The following is a 21,805-nucleotide window of genomic DNA, read 5'->3' as shown; positions in this document are numbered from 1 at the left end:
AGACAACCCATTCCAGTCCCAAGCAGCTTTACTAAGAAGTTCATCATAATTAAGGAAATTCAGTGCCTCTGTAATTTTCACAAACTGATCTAAATTTCTACTCTTGGAGCAAGAAAGAGTAAGTAATGTTCCCCTTTCCCTCCTTGGTTCCTCAGGAATTTGAAGCCAGTTCTCCTGTCCCCAGACTTTCCCCTTTCCTGCTCTCTCCTTGCCTCTTCCATTGCCTTTCTCTAGTGGAACGTCCCTATCCCGTCATCCTTCCTCCTGTGCCAACCTCACACCCTTGGTCGTGGCAGGCACCATCTCCACCAGTGGCCCAGCCCAGCAAATGACATTATGAGAGATACCAGCAGAGGATTCTAGGGAAGCTTTTGAGGAGATTTTACTCCTGTTGTCTTGCCTTTCTACTCCCCTGTCTAGGAAGGCAGGAGTAACCCTAACAGCCCCTTACCTATCTACCAATTTCCTCTTTTCTAGGAACAGATGGTTTCTGGGCAATACTTACAATAAATATCTACACTGTATTGAGAGCCTATTACCAGCCAGCAACTCGACATGTGTTTCCTCTATCCCTATAACATCTAAAGGGAGTGGGTTTTGTTATTCTCACTTTACAAATAAGGAAACAGGCAGAAGGGCACTTGTCTAAGAATACACAAATAGTAAATGGAACAGCTGGAATTCACATTCTTTTCTAAACATATTTTAGAGACAGGATCTCTCTCTGTTGCCCAGACTAGAGTGTGGTGGTGCAATCATAACTCACTGCAGCCTCAAACTCCTGAGCTCAAGTAATTCTCCCACCTCAGCTTCAAGTAGCTAGGGCTTCAGGTATGTGCCACTGCACACAGCTCACACCCCTTTTTGCCTGGTTCTGAGATTATGCTTTTTCTGTGACATCATGCTGCTACAGACCATATAAATTTCCTGAACCCAACATGTTTAAAACTCCAGCACAGTGGTATAGAAGTTCACTGGTATACAAGTTCAAGTTATACCCTAACCTCTCTTACTCCTGCTGAATCAGAACATCAAAAATGGCCTCTCAAGAGAATCCAAGTAAGGATAAGGCTTTGATTTTATCCGACAACTTACTATCTTTAGATTGTATGGATAGTAAGTTTTGCTATCTTCTCCTTTTGGGAAGACAGACAAGTATTATGGACACTGCAGATGAATACAGTACAGTCTAGTGCAGGTGAATTTTGTTTTGTTTTGTTCAAAACAAGAAAGCAGGACAGAACCTTTCAGTCTCCCTGGTAGAAGATGCTCTCCTTAGCTCTTGTGCTGCCCCTCCCACCGACATTAATACCCAAGCTACATCCCTGGCATGGCTTACCCTCCTGCTCCTCCCTGCGCCTGTTCCTGTCCATCTCAAGACATCTCCAGTCACATCGGTCGAGGCTGAGTGTGCTGAGGGGCTCAACTGCACTCCTACTCTCAGCCGTTATGAGTCACAAGACTCACACCAGGGATGGAAGTAGAGGCGAGGAGGAGTGGGAGAGAGGAAAAGTTCAGAAGTCTAGGAAGAATGAGGCAGGCAGGAAAGAGGAGACTTCATTGTTCTCTGATTCTGGGATGTGTGGGCCCAAGACAAAGGGCAAGAAAGTCCTTGTTGTTCCTCTGACCTTAGTGGGATGTAAGAAAATGGATTAATTTCTTTGGGTTCATGTGAGAAGTCCTGGCTTTGTCAGCTGATCTTCAACTAGCATCTTTCAAAGCATGACTGATGGGAAAATGAGGACTGCCCTCAAAAGCTTCTCCAAGATCATGGGAGGCTGCCAATTGGAAGGTACCAGAAACCAACACAACTAAATTGCTCAGCACCCTGAACCTCTTTCCCTACCCACACTACTGATTTTTCATATACTTTCCAGCCTTCTATTCATCCATCTCTTCAGCTAGGCAGGCAGGCAGGCAGGCATCCTCACTGAGTGCCTCCCAGGTGCCAGGTCTGTATTGGGCTGAGGGGGTACAATGGCAAGTTACACCTAACCCCTGGCTCCATGGAGCTTACAGTCCACATAGCAACTACCACCTAGTGGGAGTTTAGTACATATTTGTTAAATAAATAACATGGAAACATATGAATAACTACAATTTGAATTTATAAACCATATCTCCTGTCTCTCCACTTATACTGATGATTTATCTAGAGGTGCAGGATACATCAGTAGAAAAACCTCACTGGCTCTTAAGGTTGTCTGTTTTTCTCATTTTTTAAAGGTAATGAGTATGTAGCAATTTGGAGGTGGGAGCAAATACAATCCAGTAGATAACATTTGCATTTTAAAAGACATCTGAAATAAATAACATTTGGGCAGAAAAGACAACCTAAAGAGATAGCACATGAGGAAAAAATCCAAATAAATAACATCGAGGAATGTTAAGGCTGGAGATAGCCTTCCAAGAAAGCTAGTCCAGTAGTTCCAATCTGTTTTGAGTCACAGAATCCATTTCTGAAGACAGTGATAGATTCTCTCTTCAAATAAATGCAACTGTGCACAAAGACAGTATATTTTGCACAGATTCCAGTGTCACAGACTCCCTGAAATTCATTTCAAGGACCTTCCTGACCTCAGTTTTAAATTTCTGGTGGGACTCATCACCTTCATCTCACTTAACAGGGACAGTGAAATGACTTGCTCAAGATCATCAGCCAGTTAGTGAAAACATTAGGCAGTTTGGTCTTAAGAAGGAACTCAGAAACCAGTTGCCTGAGTTCAAATTTTGCCTTTGCCATTTACTAGCGATTTGACCTCAATAAATCATTTAAACTCGCCCTGCCTCTATTTGCTCATCTGTAAAATGGAGATAATAATAGTTAACCTACTTCACAGAGTTATTGTGAGGATTAGGAGTTAATCCATGTTAAAAAAAAAAAAAAAAGTTGGAGCAGGGGTTGGTTAGCAAACTAGTTAGTTAGAGGCTAGATAAACAATTTAGGCTTTGTGTGCTAAGGATCAAAATTCAAGATGAGACTGGGTGCAATGGCTCATGCCTGTAATCCCAGCAGTTTGGGAAGCTGAGGCGGGCGGTAGCTTGAACCCAGGAGTTCGAGACCAGCCAGGCAACATGGCAAAACCCTATCTCTACAAAAACTTCAAAATTTAGTCAGGTGTGGTTGTGTGTGCCCGCGGTCCCAGCTACTTGGGAAGCTGAGGTGGGAGGATCACTTAGGCCCGAGAGGTCGAGGCTACAGTGAGCCGTGTTGGCGCCACTGCGCTCCAGCCTGGGTGACAGAGCAAGACCCTGTCTAAAAAAATAAATAAATAAAAAATAAAAATGAAAAAAAAATTCAAGATAATTATGAAGTACTTATATAATTATTTAACAATGTAAACAACATCTCGGCCAGGCTCAATGGCTCACACCTGTAATCCTAGCACTTTGGGAGGCCAAGGAGGGTGGATCACTTGAGCTCAGGTGTTTGAGACCAGCATGGACAACGTAACAAAACCCCATCTTTAAAAAAATCCAAAAATTAGCCCAGCGTTGTGGCATGTGCCTGTAGTCACAGCTACTCGGGAGGTTGAGATGGGAGGTTGGCTTGAGCCCAGGGGGCAGAGGTTGCAGTGAGGTGAGTTGTGATTGTGTCCAGCCGGGTGACACAGCCAGACCCTGTCTCAAAATTTAAAAGTGTCTCAGCCCGTGGATCACACAAAAAGAATTTGGCCAGTGTAGTTTGCTGACCCTTAGCTTAAAGCAGCACCTGGCACACAATAAATGCTCAATAAATGGTAGTTTCTATTATCCAAATCAGGGCTCTTTCAATTGCTCTGAACTGCTTATGCTCCATGTAACATAAATAACAGGAAACAAGGTGCTGGCTGACCAACTTAGCCAACCTGTTTGTTTAGACACAAGCCAAAGTTACCAAGATGTAACACGTCTCTCTGCTCCTCCCTGTATCAGAGCCTTCGTATTCACGTCCTGCTCCAGTAGGTAAAGCAGCCAGTGCTCTAACTGTTCTCAGGAAAGCCTCAAGTCAGGTGCCATATGAAGGCAGGTGGGAGGAGCTGGAATGGTTTCTGGGCAGAGGTAGAGACCGGAGAAGGAGAGAGGGGCCCATCCCACAGCTCTGAGGTGTCCCAGACTCTGGGATAGCTGTGCTATCTTCCAACTGTGGCATCCTGGCCACATCCTGCCTCCTGAACCTGTAGAAGGCCAGTTCTGTCCATCAGCCACCTCCTGCTACTTTAGAGCAGTCCTGCCTGGGGCAGATCCAGACATAAATTCAACCACAGTTCTGAGTTAGAAGGGACCCCATCATCTACTTCCAATCACCCCATTTTACCAATAGGAAAATTAAGGCCTGGGTTGGAGAAGTGACTTGTCTGAGGCCACATAGCAGGCACAGTTATGCTGGGATTAAAAACCCAGGCTCCTGCCTCCCAAGCCAGTGCTTTTTTCTTGCCTGAGTTCCTGCAGGTTTCTGTTTGGTGCATAATGGAAATACCAGCGGAGTTGTCTGGTGCAGTTTTTTATGCTTATCAGAGAGTAGCTGGATTTGACCTAGATACAGCCCTCTTCAGAGGGTATTCTCTGTTTATCAACGTTCCTTGAGCTCCTTCTATGTGCCAGGCTGTATGCTGAGCACAAAAGATGAAAAGAGAGCCAATGTCTTCTTTCAAAGGCTCAGTTTACAACTGGGTGTGATTATTGTTTCTCATTGGTTGGTTTGTATGTTTGTTTGTTCATTCAACAAACATTATTGAGCATATACTTTGTGTCAGGCATGGCACTAGATGCTGGGACTAAGCATTAGTAAAGTCTCTGCCTTTGTGAAAATTATGATCTAGTGAGAGAGATACACAATAATGAAATAAACACAGAATAGTATTCACATAGGTGTTTGAAAACAAGTTCTCCAGGAGAAAAAAGAAAGTACCCTAATTTGTAGCCTTTGGTGATTTTCAAGTAGCTAGTCAATGGCAAAGTCAGGATTTGAACTCAAGCAACTGGTTTCTGAGTTCCTTCTTAAAACCAAATTGCCTAATGTTTTCATTAACTGGCTGTGTGACCTTGAACCAGTCATTTCACTATCCCTGTTAAGTGAGATGAAGATGATGAGTTCCATCAGAGATTCTAAATTGAGGGCAGGAGGGGGCTTAGTGTACTCTCCCTGTGACCAATTTCAACCTGTCAACATGGTGTCACTGAGTGCCAATTTGGGAGTGATTCACACAGTTGGCTCTTGCAGCTCTGTATTGCATGGGCCCTAGACAGATGACAAGTGCTCTGAAGGAAAAGAAGCAGGTTACGGGGTGGGAGAGTGAGGGAGGCTGTGCTATCTCAGATTGGCTGGTCAGACAGGACTTTCTGAGGGCAAGATTTGAACAGAGACCTGAATGAAGTAAGGAAGCCAGATATTTAGTGAATATTTAGGAAATGAGCATCCCAGGCAGAGGGAACAACACGTGCAAAGGCCCTGAGTCAGGACTGTGCTTAGCCCTTTGAGGAATGGTGAGACCAGTCTGCAGTGAACACAGGATTTAGGGGAGCACACAGAGGGGGAACTTGAATTCAACAGGTATGTGCAGCAGTAGTGAGGGCAAGAGTTGTTAGCTAGACAAAGGGATGATATTTGCAGGGAATCTTAAAACACGAGGACAGGTTTAACCAGAAGGGTTGGAGTTTGGGCAGAAATGGAAAGAGAAGAGAGGTCTGGAAGGAAAGAATGGTGTGAGCAAAGGTGCCAAAGGTTGGAACAGAGTAATATGGCTGGGGAATTGGGAGCATATGGCCAGTCAAGCCTGCACGGGTAAGTAACAGCCACGTCGTGAAGCTAGTGATAGTTTTTCACCCGGGATAGACATATAGGCAGGCATTTGTGGAGGATAAATTTGACAGGGAGACACAAAAGGCAAAGAGGCTACTCTGGAGGCTACTGGTACAGGATAGAAAGGATGGATGAGTGCCTGATTTAGGGAAGAGAGAAAAGGATGGACATGGAACAATAACCTCATGTCTCTGTAATGGTTTACACTAAGGGCTTTCATGCATGCCATTGCTTCTCATCTTCACAACAGACCTGTGAGGTACATGGGATATGTGGTGTGGTGGGTTCAAGATGGTGGAAAATCTTTGACACTCCTCCCTTCACTTCCCCTTGAATCTGGGCTGGGCCCATATCTCATTTATAGCCACTAGAATGTAGCAGAAGTGACACAAAGGGACTTCCAAGGCTAGGTCAGAGGTAACCATTTTGTTTCTGCCTTGGCATCTTGGCATGCCTGCTCTATGGGAAGCCAGCTGCCTTGTGAGAAGTCTGACTACTCTAAGAAGAAGTCCCAGCTAGAGACGACACATGGCAAGAGAGGTGTCCAACCAGTCTCCAGACTTTCAGGCTTCCCAGCCCAGGTGAGTAAAAAAGCCACCTTGGACATCAAGCCCAGTCAAGCCTTTGGATAAGTCCAGCCCCTCGGGCCATCTGACTGCAGCTGCGCTAGACCCCAAGCAAGAACCACCCAGCTGAGTCCAGTCAACACGAACCCTGAGAGGTGATAATTGTTGTAAGCCATTAAGGTTTAGGGTGGTTTGTGATGCCACAATAGATAATCAGAAGACACCTGATATTATCCCCATTTTAGATGGGGAACTGAGGCTCAGGGAGATCACGAGGGCTTGTCCAAAGTCATATGGCTAATAAATGCTAGAGCCAGAGCCAAAATCCAGATGTGCTGACATTTAAAACTGCTGTTTGGACTTCTTTCTGCTCTGTCATTACCATCCTCTCCCATGCCCTGGGCCCAGAAATGTTGGGGAGGGAGGGAGCCAGCCATCTGAGTCTTTTTGCCAGCCCAAAGGAGAGGTCTACTCATGCCATTTATAGCAGCCCAGTTCTCAGGGGGGTTAGAGAAGTGTGTCCCCTCCAGCATCCTGATGCCCAAAGGGTACTCCCTTCTGGCATGTCCCCATGTTCTCCCTCTCTCTATTCAAGTCCTTCTGTCAACCAGCTGTCCCCTTGGGAATGAAGAAACTCACATTTACAGAGCATCATCTGCCTAAGGATTTTTACATGATGTTAGCTCATGCAATCCATACAGCATGAATACCAAGTAGATACTGCCACAATTGGCGGGAAACTGAGGCTTAGAGGGGAAGACCTTTGCCCAGACTCACACAGCAAGTGAGTTTCAGAGCCTGGATTTCAACCCGGATTTGTCTATTCTACCATCTGCATTCCTTTCACTGGAAGATGGGGCTAATGTTATGCAGACATGCCACCAGAGCATCTGATATGACACAGGTTCTCAGTGTATGCCACATTCCCTTCCTCTTCCCTCCCTCTATTTCTGCTCCATCCCAGAGAAATTCACAACCTGCCAAAAGGCAAGAGAAGTCCTTGATTAGAAAAATAAGACTCAGCAATTATTGAACTTTCTGTGATATAGGCTCAAGGATTATCTTATTCTCACAAACACAATGTGAATTTAGGTGCTGCTATTAGCTCCACTTTCCATCTGATGAAGTCAAGGCTTAGACAGATAAGAAACTTGCCCAAGATCATAAGTAAGGGATGGATTCAAGATTGAAACCCTGGTGTTGTCCCTGAAGTTCACGCTCTTAAACAGCAAAGCCTGCCTCAGCCCCTGAACTGGGAGCTCCCATGCCAGCTGCATGCCTGGCAGCCTGCCTGATAGAGCAGGACTGGGCAGGGTGATTAATGAGGGGACCGACCTGGGGAAGGAATGAGGTCACATTCCAGGAGGCTGAGGCAAGGCAGTTCACGCATCACTTCAAAATACTCACTCTCTTGGAAAAATACTGGCAGGGTTGGATACTCATGCCAAATAAGAAAACTGGATATACAAAATGGATATTAGGACTGAGCATAGTATTCAACCTTCCAGGGCCATAGGCCTAAAGGGGACCAATTTCTCAGCCATGGGTCATTTCCTTCCAAGGATTCGTTCATGTCCTGCCCCCTTCCCATACCTATCCGTGGTCTCCGGAAGATCAGATGGCCTTCCCGCTGGCTTCCACCCCTCTTTGTATGTGACTTAAGCACAAAACACATTGTTATGAATAAATTCATTGACTTTAAAGATATTTTTTGGGCACCAACTTGATGTCAGGCACTATGCTAGGAGTAGTGAATATGACATATTAGTTACCCCCTTGGCCCTTACAATCTAGTGAGGAAGGTAGACATTAAACTGGAGATGAACATTTCAATAGGTAAAGTATAGCATGCTATAGGAACTAACATTCTTCCTTTCTTCTTTCCCTCCCCCATTCCTCTCTTTTTCTATTTTTTCCTTCCTTCCAGAAATACTTATTAAGAACCTACTATGTGCTAGTATCAGTCGAGGTGCTAGAGGAGAAAGCAGTGAACAACAGAGATGCTTGCCCCCTTGGAGCGTATATCCCAGTGATAACTGGGGAATTTGACCTGGGATAGGAACAACTTGTGAAGGAACTTTTGAGCCATGCCAGAGTCTGAACTTTATCTGGTTGGTAAAAGAGACCCTAAAATTGAATTTAGGCAAGGGAATAGTCTAAGCAGATTTGTGTTTCAGAAAAACCACAGGAAAACTATATGGAGGATGAGTGGCAGGAAGTGAGACTGGAAGAAGCAAGATCAGATTGGAGGTTGCTGGGAGACCATGAGAGACACGGGTTGGTGCCCTAGACCAAGTGGGCTGTTGAGAAAGGAAGAGAGCCCCATAGCTCACTCCCACAGGGCGAGTAGTGATGGTGGCACCTTGGACAGGATGGCAAAGTAGCACCTCTTCAAACTGATATTTAAAAAAAACATGGACACATCTATTTGGTGGGCATAGAGAGAAACAAATGACCTGTTATTAAAAATTGCATGCCCGTTGCTTTATGTTAATTATGTGTACTGAAGATGACATTTCAAATCATTTGAATTGTCTTTCATTTCACAATTTCTCTGTCACTCATAGGAGGGTAGCAAACTGAGGCACCATGGGATGAGTCCATCTACCCTGCTGGAGAGACCACATGGAGAGGGAGAGGGGTCCCGCCAAGCCCAGCCCAGTCTCCACCTGTCCCCACCGGGGTGCCAGGCATGTGAGTGATGACATCCCAGGATCCTCAGACCAGACGAGCTGCCCCCCGAATACCGCTGAGTAGCCCCAGTCAAAGCTCTATGAAGCCTAAGTATCTCCAGGCTAAGCCCTGTCTGAATTTATAACCCATAAATGGCGAGATATAGTAAAATGAGAGTATGTTCAAGCCAGTTTTGTTGTTTGCTGTTCAGCAATTGATAAACCAAACAGCCCCATTTGTTGACAGTCAAGCAACATCAAAGTTGACAAGCCCCTGCACCACCTGGAAGCCTTGTCATGTGATCCTCACAGAGGCCACTGAGGCTGAGTCTCCAGTGTCCATTACATCCCAGCTGATTGCTCTAAGTAAACCTTGCTAACATCATTCTCCTTGCCAGGTGGATATGGGAAGGTTTGAGACAATGTAAGCCCCTGTGTCATGAGGGGAGGCTCCTAAACACTCTAGTAAAAGATTTTTCATGGGTATCAGGTCTCTTTCTCTCCTTCACTGGATGTGAAAAAAGACATATATCCCAATTGCCATTAGCAGCCACCATCTGATTACAAGGGGAACTAGACTTGGGAAGAAACCAGTGCTATTGAGGGCAGAAGGGAGAGATGGAAAGAACCTAAGACCACAATGGTATCACTGAATCACTGAATCAACCAACCCTGAAGCCCACCCTACAGTTGGACAGGTGCTATGTGAACCAATTCTTAAGTTTCCAGCTTAAGCTAATTTGTGCAGGATTTTTTGCTTGCTACTCAAGGCAACCTACTTAATTTAATGCTATGGTTCCTTTCTGTGAAATATGGATGTTTAGTTGGTAAATTCAGTTTCTTAATTTCTAGTTTATCCTGAACTCAACCTATTCTCACTTGCTGTAGTTAAAGCCCTAGAATGGAGAATGAGAGAGAAATATTTTTGAGCCAGCTGTCATTTGAACCATAAATTTGACTTACTACACAAAATCCATGAAGGCAGTGCCTCTAAACAGTAAGAGTGCTACCAATGAGTATTAATAGCAATAATTATAAGAAGGATAACAAATAGCATGGAGGAGTTGCAATATGCCAAACATTGTTTTAAATACCATATGGATTACCTCATTTAATTCCCATAACACTTCCATGTGGTTAGAGATATTTTAATCTCCATTTTACAGAGTAGAAGCTGAGACAGGAAAAAATTAAGTTAATTTTTTTCTAGGTCACACAGCAGCAAGTGGTGGAATTGGAATTTAAACTGAGAAAGTCTGACTCCCGAGCTCTGTCCCTTAACAACTATTCTAAACCAAGGTAGTAGTAACAAGGAAAGTAGTAGCACCAATAAAATAGATAAAAAGTATTATAGATTTGTTAGTAAGAAAGGACGACTAGACCAGGCGCGGTGGCTCACGCCTGTAATCCTAGCACTTTGGGACACCGAGGTGGGTGGATCACAAGGTCAGGAGATCGAGACCATCCTGGCCAACATGGTGAAACCCAGTCTCTACTAAAAAAAAAAAATACAAAAATTACCTGGATGTGGTGGTGCGTGCCTGTAATCCCAGCTACTCAGGAGGCTGAGGCAGGAGAATCTCTTGAAACAGGGAGTCAGAGGTTGCAGTGAGCTGAGATCGCGCCACAGCACTCCAGCCTGGTGACAGAGCAAGAAGCCGTCTGGAGAGGATGTGGAGAAATAGGAACACTTTTACATTGTTGGTGGGACTGTAAACTAGTTCAACCCTTGTGGAAGTCAGTGTGGCGATTCCTCAGGGATCTAGAACTAGAAATTCCATTTGACCCAGCCATCCCATTACTGGGTATATACCCAAAGGACTATAAATCATGCTGCTATAAAGACACATGCACACGTATGTTTGTTGCGGCATTATTCACAATAGCAAAGACTTGGAACCAACCCAAATGTCCAACAATGATAGACTGGATTAAGAAAATGTGGCACATATACACCATGGAATACTATGCAGCCATAAAAAATGATGAGTTCACGTCCTTTATAGGGACATGGATGAAATTGGAAATCATCATTCTCAGTAAACTATCGCAAGAACAAAAAACCAAACACCACATATTCTCACTCATAGGTGGGAATTGAACAATGAGAACACATGGACACAGGAAGGGGAACATCACACTTCGGGGACTGTTGTGGTGTGGGGGGAGGGGGGAGGGATAGCATTGGGAGATATACCTAATGCTAGATGACGAGTTAGTGGGTGCAGCGCACCAGCATGGCACATGTATACATATGTAACTTACCTGCACATTGCACACATGTACCATAAAACCTAAAGTATAATAATAATAAAAAAATAAATAAAATAAAATAAAAAATAAAAAATTGAAAATCCTAAAAAAAACAAAAAAAAAAAAAAAAAGAAAAGAAAGGACGACTCACGGGGAATATGGAGGATTTGGGAGTGAATGAATCAATTATGAGGTACAAGTAGACCCTCAATATTTTACACATGCCCATGAACACTACTTATTGATGTTTTATAAATAGCTACGTTATTACATATTCATATACATATATATACACTATGGATTTATTGTGTGCGTGCGTGTGTGTTTTAGACAGAGTCTCGCTCTATCACCCAGGCTGGAGTGAGTGTAGTGGTGCAATCTCAGCTCACTGCAACCTCTGCCTCCCAGGTTCAAATGATTCTCATGTTTCAGCCTCTGGAGTAGCTGGGATTACAGGTGCACGCCACCATGCCCCGCTAATTTTTAGTAGAGATGGGGTTTCACCATGTTGGCCAGGCTGGTCTTGAACTCCCGACCTCAAGTGATCCACCCACCTCAGCTTCCCAAAGTCCTGGGATTACAGGCATGAGCCACTGTGCTCAGACGATTTACTGTTAATGTTTCTTTTCTATGTGACCTTTCAAACTTCAGTTTTGTTGATCATGGTAACGTATTTTGGGAGAAAGCTATGACCCTAGACAACAGGTGTCAAAACCAAGCCCCATAGCAGTGGTTTTCCCTTGATCAGCCCCAGTTGCTCCCTCTGGCTTCATTCCCTCCTGGCTGCCTCTGAACTCACCGTGCTAACACTTCCAACTGTAGTCAGGTCACTGGGGCAAAATGCAGAGGAGCTGGATATCCCAGAATGAGTTCTGCATCTGTTTGAGATAAGACCTTGATTCCTCCAATGTCGCTGGTACATCTGCTTAGAGGAAAGGAGCTCCTAACAGGCTGATTTTACCACCAATTTGCCAGAGCCTAGGCATTGCTGAGCCACACATGTACCTGGTCTTCAGGCTCTTTCTTCTGAAAAGTAAAACTCTTCAGTATCATGGCTTCCACACAGATCCAACCTTCACAAACAAGCTGTCAGTTCAAATCCTTGGAGAAGTGAGTCTGTATTCAAACCAGAGCCCTCCAAGGGCTGCATGGGAAATGTTCCCTCTCTGGGATTCAGTCTGTTCTGAGGATTGGGCAGCAGGCAACCTCTGAACAAAGACAATTCCTGCATTTTGAGGCTCTTGAGCATCTCGTTGATCTTATGAAGTGGCCAGGCACGCGCCAGCCTCCTCAGAGGCAAATACTCCAGGGAACAACATTCCTTATTGACAACAGACGCCTGTGAGTGGGAAGCGTCGTTCCCTTCCGAGAATTTGATTTCATTCAAGGCTGCTGAAGAAAATTTGTTTTTTAAAACATGATAGATTTTTTCCAGATGATATCCAGGTTTGCCAGCAACTTAGGGGACCTACTACATTTTATACTGAGTGTATCCACTCCCTGCAAAAAACGGATCATAGAGATTGCAACCCTCCCCTTGTTGAAAGAACTCTTCTCCAACCGATGTCATTATCGCCTTATTTCAAACTGTTCCCACAAAACTCGCCCTGATCTTCTCCTTTGTGCATTCATTTATTTATACAATCAACACATGCGTTCATTTCACATGAAGAGATTGTCACATTCCAGACACTGGGCAAGCTATTGAGAATACCGGTGTGTTCAAGATAGATACACTTCCTGCCGTGATGGAGTTTAGCAGGGAAGGCTGACCAATTCTTAGAGGGTGGTGAGTATAATTTGCAATGGAAAATCACAGGGCGATGTGGTGGGTATTCTCAGCAGGGGCTGGGGATGAGGTGGGGCATCTAGACAGACTGTGGGGCAGGGAACATCTTCTTAAGCAAGTGGAGTGTAACCCAAGACCTAAGGATGAGTAGTACTGGGCCAGGGGAAGTGGTAGAACAGAGTGTTCCAGGCTATGCAGATGTCGTCCACTGGCACTCAATAACTCCAACCTTCTTCTACTGTGTTAGTCTGGAAAGCTAAAAGCCACATTTTCCGGGTTTCTTTGTAGTATGAGTTCTGAATGTCAATTAGCTCCATCAGTCAGTGCATTCCTGTGGGATTTGGAAGATAGAGGTGCTGCAGTGGCCTCACCTCCCTGCTTCTGTGGCTTCTGCTGGTTGGTAAGCTCCTCGTGGATGGAGGTCTGGCTGCCACAAGGCACTTCTTGATTTTGGTGGCTTCCTGGTTATTTCAGTTTCTAGGTTGCGGCTGTTTGCTGGTTTTGGTGGGTTTTTGATCCTGGCAGAGAGCTGCTACAGGGGCAGCTTCCCAATTTGGCTGCCAGCTCCCTGACGGCAAGAGAGACAAAAGCCCCCAAGGTGGCCAGAGCTGCCTGCAGCTCTTGGGGTTGTCTCAGAGTCTCATTTTCCCGGCTTGCCATTGCTTCTGGGATCATGTAATATCCTGCAATAAATAAATCCTTTACTACTTAATCTAACTAGAATTGCTTCTCATTCCTATAACTGATCCCTAAACAACTTACAGACCATAGGAACCACATATGTGAATGTCCACCAGGAAGAAAGCTGGTAGCATTCCAAGGATGCCCCCATGTGTCTGGGATAGAGCCATTTAAGGGAAGAAGGACTGGAGGGACAAGAAAGTGCTAAATCATGGAGTGTCTTATTAAGCAGGCTGAAAATCTCTGTTGAAAGGGCAACTGAAGGTTTTCAAGCAGTTTGACCCCAGAAACAGATTTGTACTTTTCAAACACACTGCCCACTAAGTGGAGAAGAGCTGGAAGGCGGGGACTGAACACAAGAACACCAGTTGGAATCTATTGTGTTAGTCCTGGATTCAGAATATGCCTCATATATCAATACTCAATTCCACGTTGAAAACAGGTAGTTAAAATTAAGAGATTCTTTATTTGTGTAAAAATTAGATCTTTCTTACTGTATCTTCTATCTTATTCCAAATAGAGTGTAACCACCATTCTTTTCTTTCTTTTTTTTTAATTTTTATTTTATTTTATTATTATTATACTTTAAGTTTTAGGGTACTTAAGATGGAGTTTCGCTCTCGTCGCCCAGGCTGGAGTGCAATGGCACAACCTTGGCTCACTGCAACCTCTGCCTCCTGGGTTGTGATTCTCCTGCCTCAGCCTCCCAAGTAGCTGGGATTACAGGTGCCTGCCACCATGCCTGGCTAATTTTTTTTTTTTCTTTTTCTGTATTTTTAGTAGAGACAAGGTTTCGCCATGTTGGCCAGGCTGGTCTTGAACTCCTGATCTCAGATGATACACCTGCCTTGGCCTCCCAAAATGCTGGGATTACAGGCATAGGCCACCGTGCCCAGCCGAGTGTGACCACCATTCTAACATCAGTGTGCAATATTTCTTGGCAACCTTGTGTCCTTCAATGCAAGGTAACAGCCACTGGAAAAAGGCCCTCTCCATGGCTTTTGTTCTCTCTCCCTTCCTTCCCTCTCTCTCTCCCTATGTATCCTCTGTTACAGTAACTACTCCTCCCCTGTTCCTTTCTCCCTAAAATGATAATGTCTCATGAGTTGTAATTAGCTCTGGGATCCTGTGCTATCTCTTTTTACCTTGTGGTTTCCCTATATCCCACCCAAATGTTTGTAAGTAGTCTTTTTACTAAGCCCTTCTCAAATTACCTAATTTGAATGTGCCATCTGTTTCCTGGTGGGACCTTGATGGATACACCGGGTCATTTGTCATATAGAATTCTCCTACATTTTGGGTTTGGCTAATTCTCTCTTTGTCATATCATTCAATACATTTCTTTATCCTCTATATTTTCTGTCAACTGGTAGGTAGACCTAGAGACTTGAAGAGATCCAGATTCAAGGTGTTTTTGGCAGGTGGGGTGGGAACAACAATATTTCATAGGCGGCTTCTTTATACCTCTATAGCATCTCATTAGAACCCACATAAAATCTGATTGTCTGATTTTTTTTTTTTTTTTTTTTTTGGCAGGAAGCTCGTCAGCTTTCTTTTTTAATTTTTATTTTTTTATTTTATTTTTTGTTTCAATACTTTTTGGGGAACAGGTGGTTTTTTGTTACATAGATAAGTGCTTTAGTGGTAATTTCTGAGATTTTGGTGCACCTATCATCCAAGCAGTGTAAACTGTACCCAATGTGTAGTCTTTTATCCCTCATGCTCCTCCTCCCAAATCCCCAAAGTCTCCATCATTCCTATGCCTTTGTGTCCTCATAGCTTAGCTCCCACTTATAAGTGAGAACATATGATATTTGGTTTTCCATTCCTGTTTTACTTCACTTAGAATAATGGTCTCCAACTCCATCCAGGTTGCTGCAAATGCCATTATTTCATTCCTTTTTATGGCTGCATAATATTCCACAGTGTATATATATACCACATTTTCTTTGTCCACTCATTGGTCGATGGGCATTTAGGCTGGTTCCATATACTTGCAATTGCAAATTGTGCTGCTACAAACATGTGTGCAAGTGTCTTTTTCATATAATGACTTCTTTTCCTCCGAGTAGATACCCAGTAGTGAGATTACTGGATCAAATTGTAGTTCTACTTTTAGTTCTTTAAGGAATCTCCACACTGTTTTCCATAGCAGTAATACTAGTTTACATTCCCACCAGCATTGTAAAAGTGTTCCCTTTTCACCACATTCATGCCAACATCTATTATTTTTTGATCTTTTAATTATGGCCATTCTTGCAGGAGTAAGGTGGTAGGTATCTCATTGTGGTTTTAATTTTAATTTCCCTGATAATTAAAGATGTTGAGCATTTTTTCCTGTTTGTTGGCCATTTGTATATTTTCTTTTGAGAATTGTCTATTCATGTCATTTGTCCACTTTTTGATGGGGTTATTTGTTTTTGTTTTTCTTTCTTGCTGATTTGTTTGAGTTCCCTGTAGATTCTGGATATTAGTCCTTTGTTGGATGTATAGTTTGCAAATATTTTCCCCCATTCAGTGGGTTGTCTGTTTACTCTGCTGATTATTTCTTTTGCTGTGCAGAAGCTTTTTAGTTTAATTAGATCCTATCTATTTATTTTTGTTTTTGTTTCATTTGCTTTTGCATTCTTGGTCATGATCTCTTTGCCAAGCCAACATCTGGAAGAGTTTTACCAATGCCATCTTCATCATTTTTATGGTTTCAGGTCTTAGATTTAAGTCTTCAATCCATCTTGAGTTGATTTTTGTATAAGGTGAGAAATGAGGATCCAATTTCATTCTTCTACATGTGGCTTGCCGATAATCCCAGCACCATTTGTTGAATAGGGTGCCCTTTCCTTATTTTATGTTTCTGTTTGCTTTGTCAAAGATCAGTTGGCTGTAAGTATTTGGCTTTATTTCTGCATTCTGTATTCTGTTCCAATGGTCTATGTACCTATTTTTATACCAGTACCATACTGTTTTGGTAACTACAGCCTTGTAGTATAGTTTGAAGTCCAGCAATGTGATGCCTCCAGATTTGTTCTTTTTGCTCAGTCTTGCTTTGGCTATGTTGGGTCTTTCTTTTGGTTCCCTGTGAATTTTCAGACTGTTTTTCCTAGCTCTGTGAAGAATGATGATGGTACTTTGATGGGAATTGTATTGAATCTTGAGATTGCTTTTGGCAGTATGGTCATTTTCACAATATTGATTCTTCCCATCCATGAGCATGGGATGTGTTTCCGTTTGTTTGTGTCATTGATGATTTCTTTCAGCAGTGTTTTGTAGATTTCCTTATAGAGATCTTTCACCTCCTTGGTTAGGCATATTCCTAAGTGTTTTATTTTATTTTTTGCAGCTGTTGTAAAAGGGAATGAGTTCTTTATTTATTCCTGAGCTTGGTTGTTGTTGATGTATAGCAGTGCTACTGATTTGTGTACATTGATTTTGTAACCTGAAACTTTACTAAATTCATATATCAGATCTAGGAGCAGTTTGGACGAGTTTTTAGGGTTTTCTAGGTATACAATCACATCATTGGTGAACAGTGACAGTTTGACTTCCTCTTTACCAATCTGAATGCCCTTTATTTCTTTCTCTTGTCTGATTGCTCTGGCTAGGACTTTCAGTACTACACTGAATAGAAGTGGTAAAAGTGGGCAATCTTGTCTTGTTCCAGTTTTCAGTTTCAGTTTTCCATTTTTCCCCATTCAGTATAATGTTGGCTGTGGCTTTTTCATAGATGGCTTTTATTATTTTGAGGTAAGTCTCTTCTATGCCAGTTTTGCTGAGGGCTTTAATCATAAAGTGATGCTAGCTTTTGTCAAATGCTTTTTCAGCATCTATTGAAATGATCATATGATATTTGTTTTTAGTTCTGTTTATGTGACTTGCATGTGTTAAACTATCCCTGCATCCCTGGTATGAAACCCACTTGATCATGGTGTATTATTTTTTTTGACATGCTGCTAGATTCAGTTAGTTAGGACTTTGTTGAGGATTTTTGCATCTATGTTTATCAGGGATATTGGTCTGTAGTTTTCTTTTTTTGTTATGCCCTTTCCTTTTGGAATTATGGTGGTACTGGCTTCATCAAATGATTTAGGGAGGATTTCCTCTTTATCTTTTGGAATAGTAAGATTGGTACCAATTCTTCTTTGAATGTCTGATGGAATTCAGCTGTGAATCCATCTGGTCCTAGACTTTTTTTGTTGGCAATTTTTAAATTACCGTTTCTGTTTCTCCTGATTTAATCTGGGAGCATTGTATATTTCCAGGAATTTATCCATCTCCTCTACATTTTCTAGTCTGTGCATGTAAAGGTGTTCATAGTAGCCTGGAATGATCTAGTACTTCTGTGGTATTGGTTGTAATATCTTCTGTTTCCTTTCTAATTGAGCTTACTTGGATCTTCTCTCTTCTTTTCTTGGTTAATCTCACTAGGTCTATCAATTTTTTTATCTTTTCAAAGAACTAGCTTTTTGTTTCATTTATCCTTTGTATTTCTGTTTGCTTGTTTACTTCAATTTCATTTAGTTTTGCTCTGATCTTTATTTCTTTTCTTCTGCTGGGCTTGGGTTTGATTTGTTCTTGTTTCTCTAATTCCTTGAGGTATGACCTTAGATTGTCTATTTGTGCTCTTTCAGACTTTTTGATGTAGGCATTTAATGCTATGGACTTTCCTCTTAGCACTGCTTTTGCTATATCCCAGAGGTTTTGATAAGTTGTGTCACTATTATCGTTCGGCTTAAATAATTGTTTAATTTTTTTTTTTTTTTTAAGACAGTCTCGCTCTGTCACCCAGGCTGGAGTGCAGTGGCACAATCTTAGCTCACTGCAATCTCCACTTCCCAGGTTCACACCATTCTCCTGCCTCAGCCTCCGGGGTAGCTGGGACTACAGGCGCCCACCACCACACCCAGCTAATTTTTTGTATTTTTTAGTAGAGACGAAGTTTCACTGTGTTAGCCAGGATGGTCTTGATCTCCTGACCTCGTGATCTGCTTGCCTCAGCCTCCATAATTGTTTCATTTTTATCTTGATTTTATTGTTTATCCAAAGATCATTCAAGAGCAGATTATTTAATTTCCATGTATTCGTATAGTGTTGAGGATTCCTTTTGGAGTTAATTTCTGGTTGTATTCCACTGTGGTCTGAGAGGATACTTGATATAATTTTGATTTTCTTAAATTTATTATGACTTGTTTTGTGGCCTATCATATGGTCTATCTTGGAGAATGTTACAGTGCTGAAGAAAAGAATATATATTCTGCAGTTGTTGGGTAGAATGTTCTATAAATATCTTAAGTCCATTTATTCTAGAGTGTAGTTTAAACCCGTTGTTTCTTTGTTGACTTTCTGTCTTGATGACCTGTCTAGTGCTGCCAGTGGAGTATTGAATTCCCCCACTATTACTGTGTTGCTGTCTATCTCATTTCTTAGGTCTAGTAGTAATTGTTTTATAAATTTGGGAGCTCCAGTATTAGGTGCATATATATTTATGATTGTAACATTTTTCTCTTGGACTAGTTCTTTTATCATTATATAATGTCACTCTTTATCTATTTTTACTGTTGTTGCTTTAAAGTCTGTTTTGTCTGATATAAGAATAGGTACTCCTGCCCACTTTTGGTTTCCATTTGTGTGGAATATCTTTTTCCAACCCTTTACCTTAAGTCTGAGTCCTTATGTGTTAGGTGAGTCTCTTGAAGACAGCAGATACTTGGTTGGTGGATTTTTACCCATTCTGCCATCCTCTCTCTCTTAAGTGGAGCATTTAGGTCATTTATATTCAACATTAGTATTGAGATGTGAGGTACTTTTCTATTCCTCATGTTCATTGTTGCCTTGATACCTTGTTTTTTTCCCCATTTTGTTATTGTTTTATAGGCCCTGTGAGATTTACACTTTAAGGGAGTTCTATTTTGGTGTATTTCAAGGTTTTGTTTCAAGATTTAGAACTCTTTTAGCATTTCTTGTAGTGCTGGCTTAGTAATGGTGAATTCTCTCAGCATTTGTTTGTCTGAAAAAGACTATCTCTCCTTCATTTATGAAGCTTACTTTTGCTGAATACAAAAATCTTGGTTGACAATTATTTTGTTTCAGGAGGCTAAAGATGGGACCTCAATTACTTCTGACTTGTAAGGTTTCTGCTGAGAAGTCTGCTATTAATCTGATAGGTTTTCCTTTCTAGGTTATCTGATGCTTTTGTCTCACAGCCCTTAAGATTCTTTCCTTCACCTTCATTTTAGATAACTTGATGATTATGTGCCTGGGTGATAATCTTTTTATGATGAATTTCCCAGGTGTCCTTTGAGCTTCTTGTATTTGAATGTCTAGATCTCTAGCAAGGCCAGGAAAGTTTTCCTTAATTATTCCTTCAAATAAGTTTTCCAAACTTTTAGATTTCTCTTCTTCATCAGGAACATCAATTATTCTTTGGTTTGGCTGCTTAACATAATCCCAAATTTCTTGAAGGCTTTGTTGATTTTTTTAAATTCTTTTTTCTTTGTCTTTGATTGGGTTAATTCGAAAGCCTTGTCTTTGAGCTCTGAAGTTCTTTTTTCTACTTGTTCTAGTCTATTGTTGAAACTTTCCAGTGCATTCTGTATTTTTCTAAGTGTGTCTTTCATTTCCAGAAGTTGTAATTGTTTTTTTCTTTATGATATTTGTTTCTCTGGAGAATTTTTCATCCATATCCTGTATTTTTTAAAATTTCTTTTAAGTTGGTTTTCACCTTTCTCTGGTATCTCCTTGAGTAGCTCAATAATCAATCTTCTGAATTCTGTATCTGGCAATTCAGAGATTTATTCTTGGTTTGGATCCCTTGCTAGGGAGCTGGTGTGACATTTTGGGGGTGTGATAGAACCCTGTTTTGTCATATAATCAGAATTACTTTTCTGAGTCCTCATTTGGGGAGACTACTTCAGTGGAGATGTCTGAAACTCAACGTCTGCTGTTCAGATTCTCTTGTCCCATGGGATAATCCCTTGATATAGTGCTCTCTTCCTCCCCCAAGGGATGGGGCTTTCTGAGAGCTGGACTGCAGTGATTGTTATTGCTCTTCTGCGTCTAGCCACCACATGGATCTAGTGATTGTTTTTGCTCTTCTGAGTCTAGCCACCATGTGGGGCTATGAGGCTGTGAGCTGTGGTCTGAAAAAAGTCCTGTGATGTGATCTGACTTTAGGTCTACAGCCATGGATACCAGCACCTGTTGCAGTGGAGGTGGCAGGGGAGTGAAATAAGACTCTGTGAGAATCCTTGGTTGTAGATATGTTTAGTGCACTTGCTGAAGTGGCATTGTTGTCTGGGGTAAATATACAAGGTTCATTGCCTCATGCCAAGGAAATCAAGGACATGAACACATGTGGAGTGAGGTTAAGAGCATAGGTTTAATAGGCAAAAAAAAAGAGAAAGGAAAACGGCTATCTCTCCTATGAGAGAGAGGGGTGCCTGGGTGGGACTTCAGGCCTGCGTCAGTGCACCGGATTTTATAGACGGGCTTGAGGAGGCAGTGTCTGATTTACACAGGGGCCAAAGATTGGTTGGACCGGGTGTGGCACATTTATTTACATAGCGCATGGGGAAGCTGGCCCCCTACCCTAATATTATTATGCTAATGGGGTCTTTATTATGCAAATGGCGCCATGTTGTCGTTCCTTACTGTGGACATGGTTGATAAGGAAAGGGGAAGATGGAGCCACCATGTTGGACATGCCTAGCCCTCAGGTAGCCTTTTCCTAATGGCACAGCTGCCAGCATTCACTCATGCAAGCTTCCAGCTTGTTTGTCTATGTCTGCAGCTCAATTTTACAGGCTGATCTTTGTTAGAAAAGAAGATGATTTTGGATCTGCTTTTCATTAAAAGGAAAACCTTACCAAGGACTCCCTTACCCTCACTATCTGCCTAAATAATTTCTTCTTAACGCCTAAATCGTCGCTTTCTTGAATTCTGGTTCTATTAGCAGTGAAGTTGTCACATGGACACACTCAAAACCTCTGGTTAGCCAGGTGTTGCAGGCAGTGGAGTTAGGTGTTGTCTTCTCCTTTCTGGGATCAGGGTTATTCTGTCATGAGTTGCT

The 21,805-nt window shown here is 42.3% G+C and overlaps 1 protein-coding gene across 2 annotated transcripts in view; it reads right to left on the bottom strand.

Annotated features, from left to right (window-relative positions):
- TACSTD2 (tumor associated calcium signal transducer 2) overlaps positions 1–21,805 on the bottom strand; it is a 42,066-nt gene that overhangs the window by 8,279 nt on the left and 11,982 nt on the right. For both annotated transcript variants that reach the window (XM_063655134.1, XM_063655132.1), the window contains exon 2: positions 10,542–10,682. The gene's annotated coding sequence lies outside the window, so the exon portion shown is untranslated. The remainder of the gene's footprint in view (positions 1–10,541; positions 10,683–21,805) is intronic.

This window comes from Pongo pygmaeus, chromosome 1, assembly GCF_028885625.2.
Source record: "Pongo pygmaeus isolate AG05252 chromosome 1, NHGRI_mPonPyg2-v2.0_pri, whole genome shotgun sequence".
NCBI lineage: Eukaryota > Metazoa > Chordata > Mammalia > Primates > Hominidae > Pongo > Pongo pygmaeus.
Note: the sequence above shows the minus strand (reverse complement) of the source record. Positions and strands in the feature narration are given on the sequence as shown.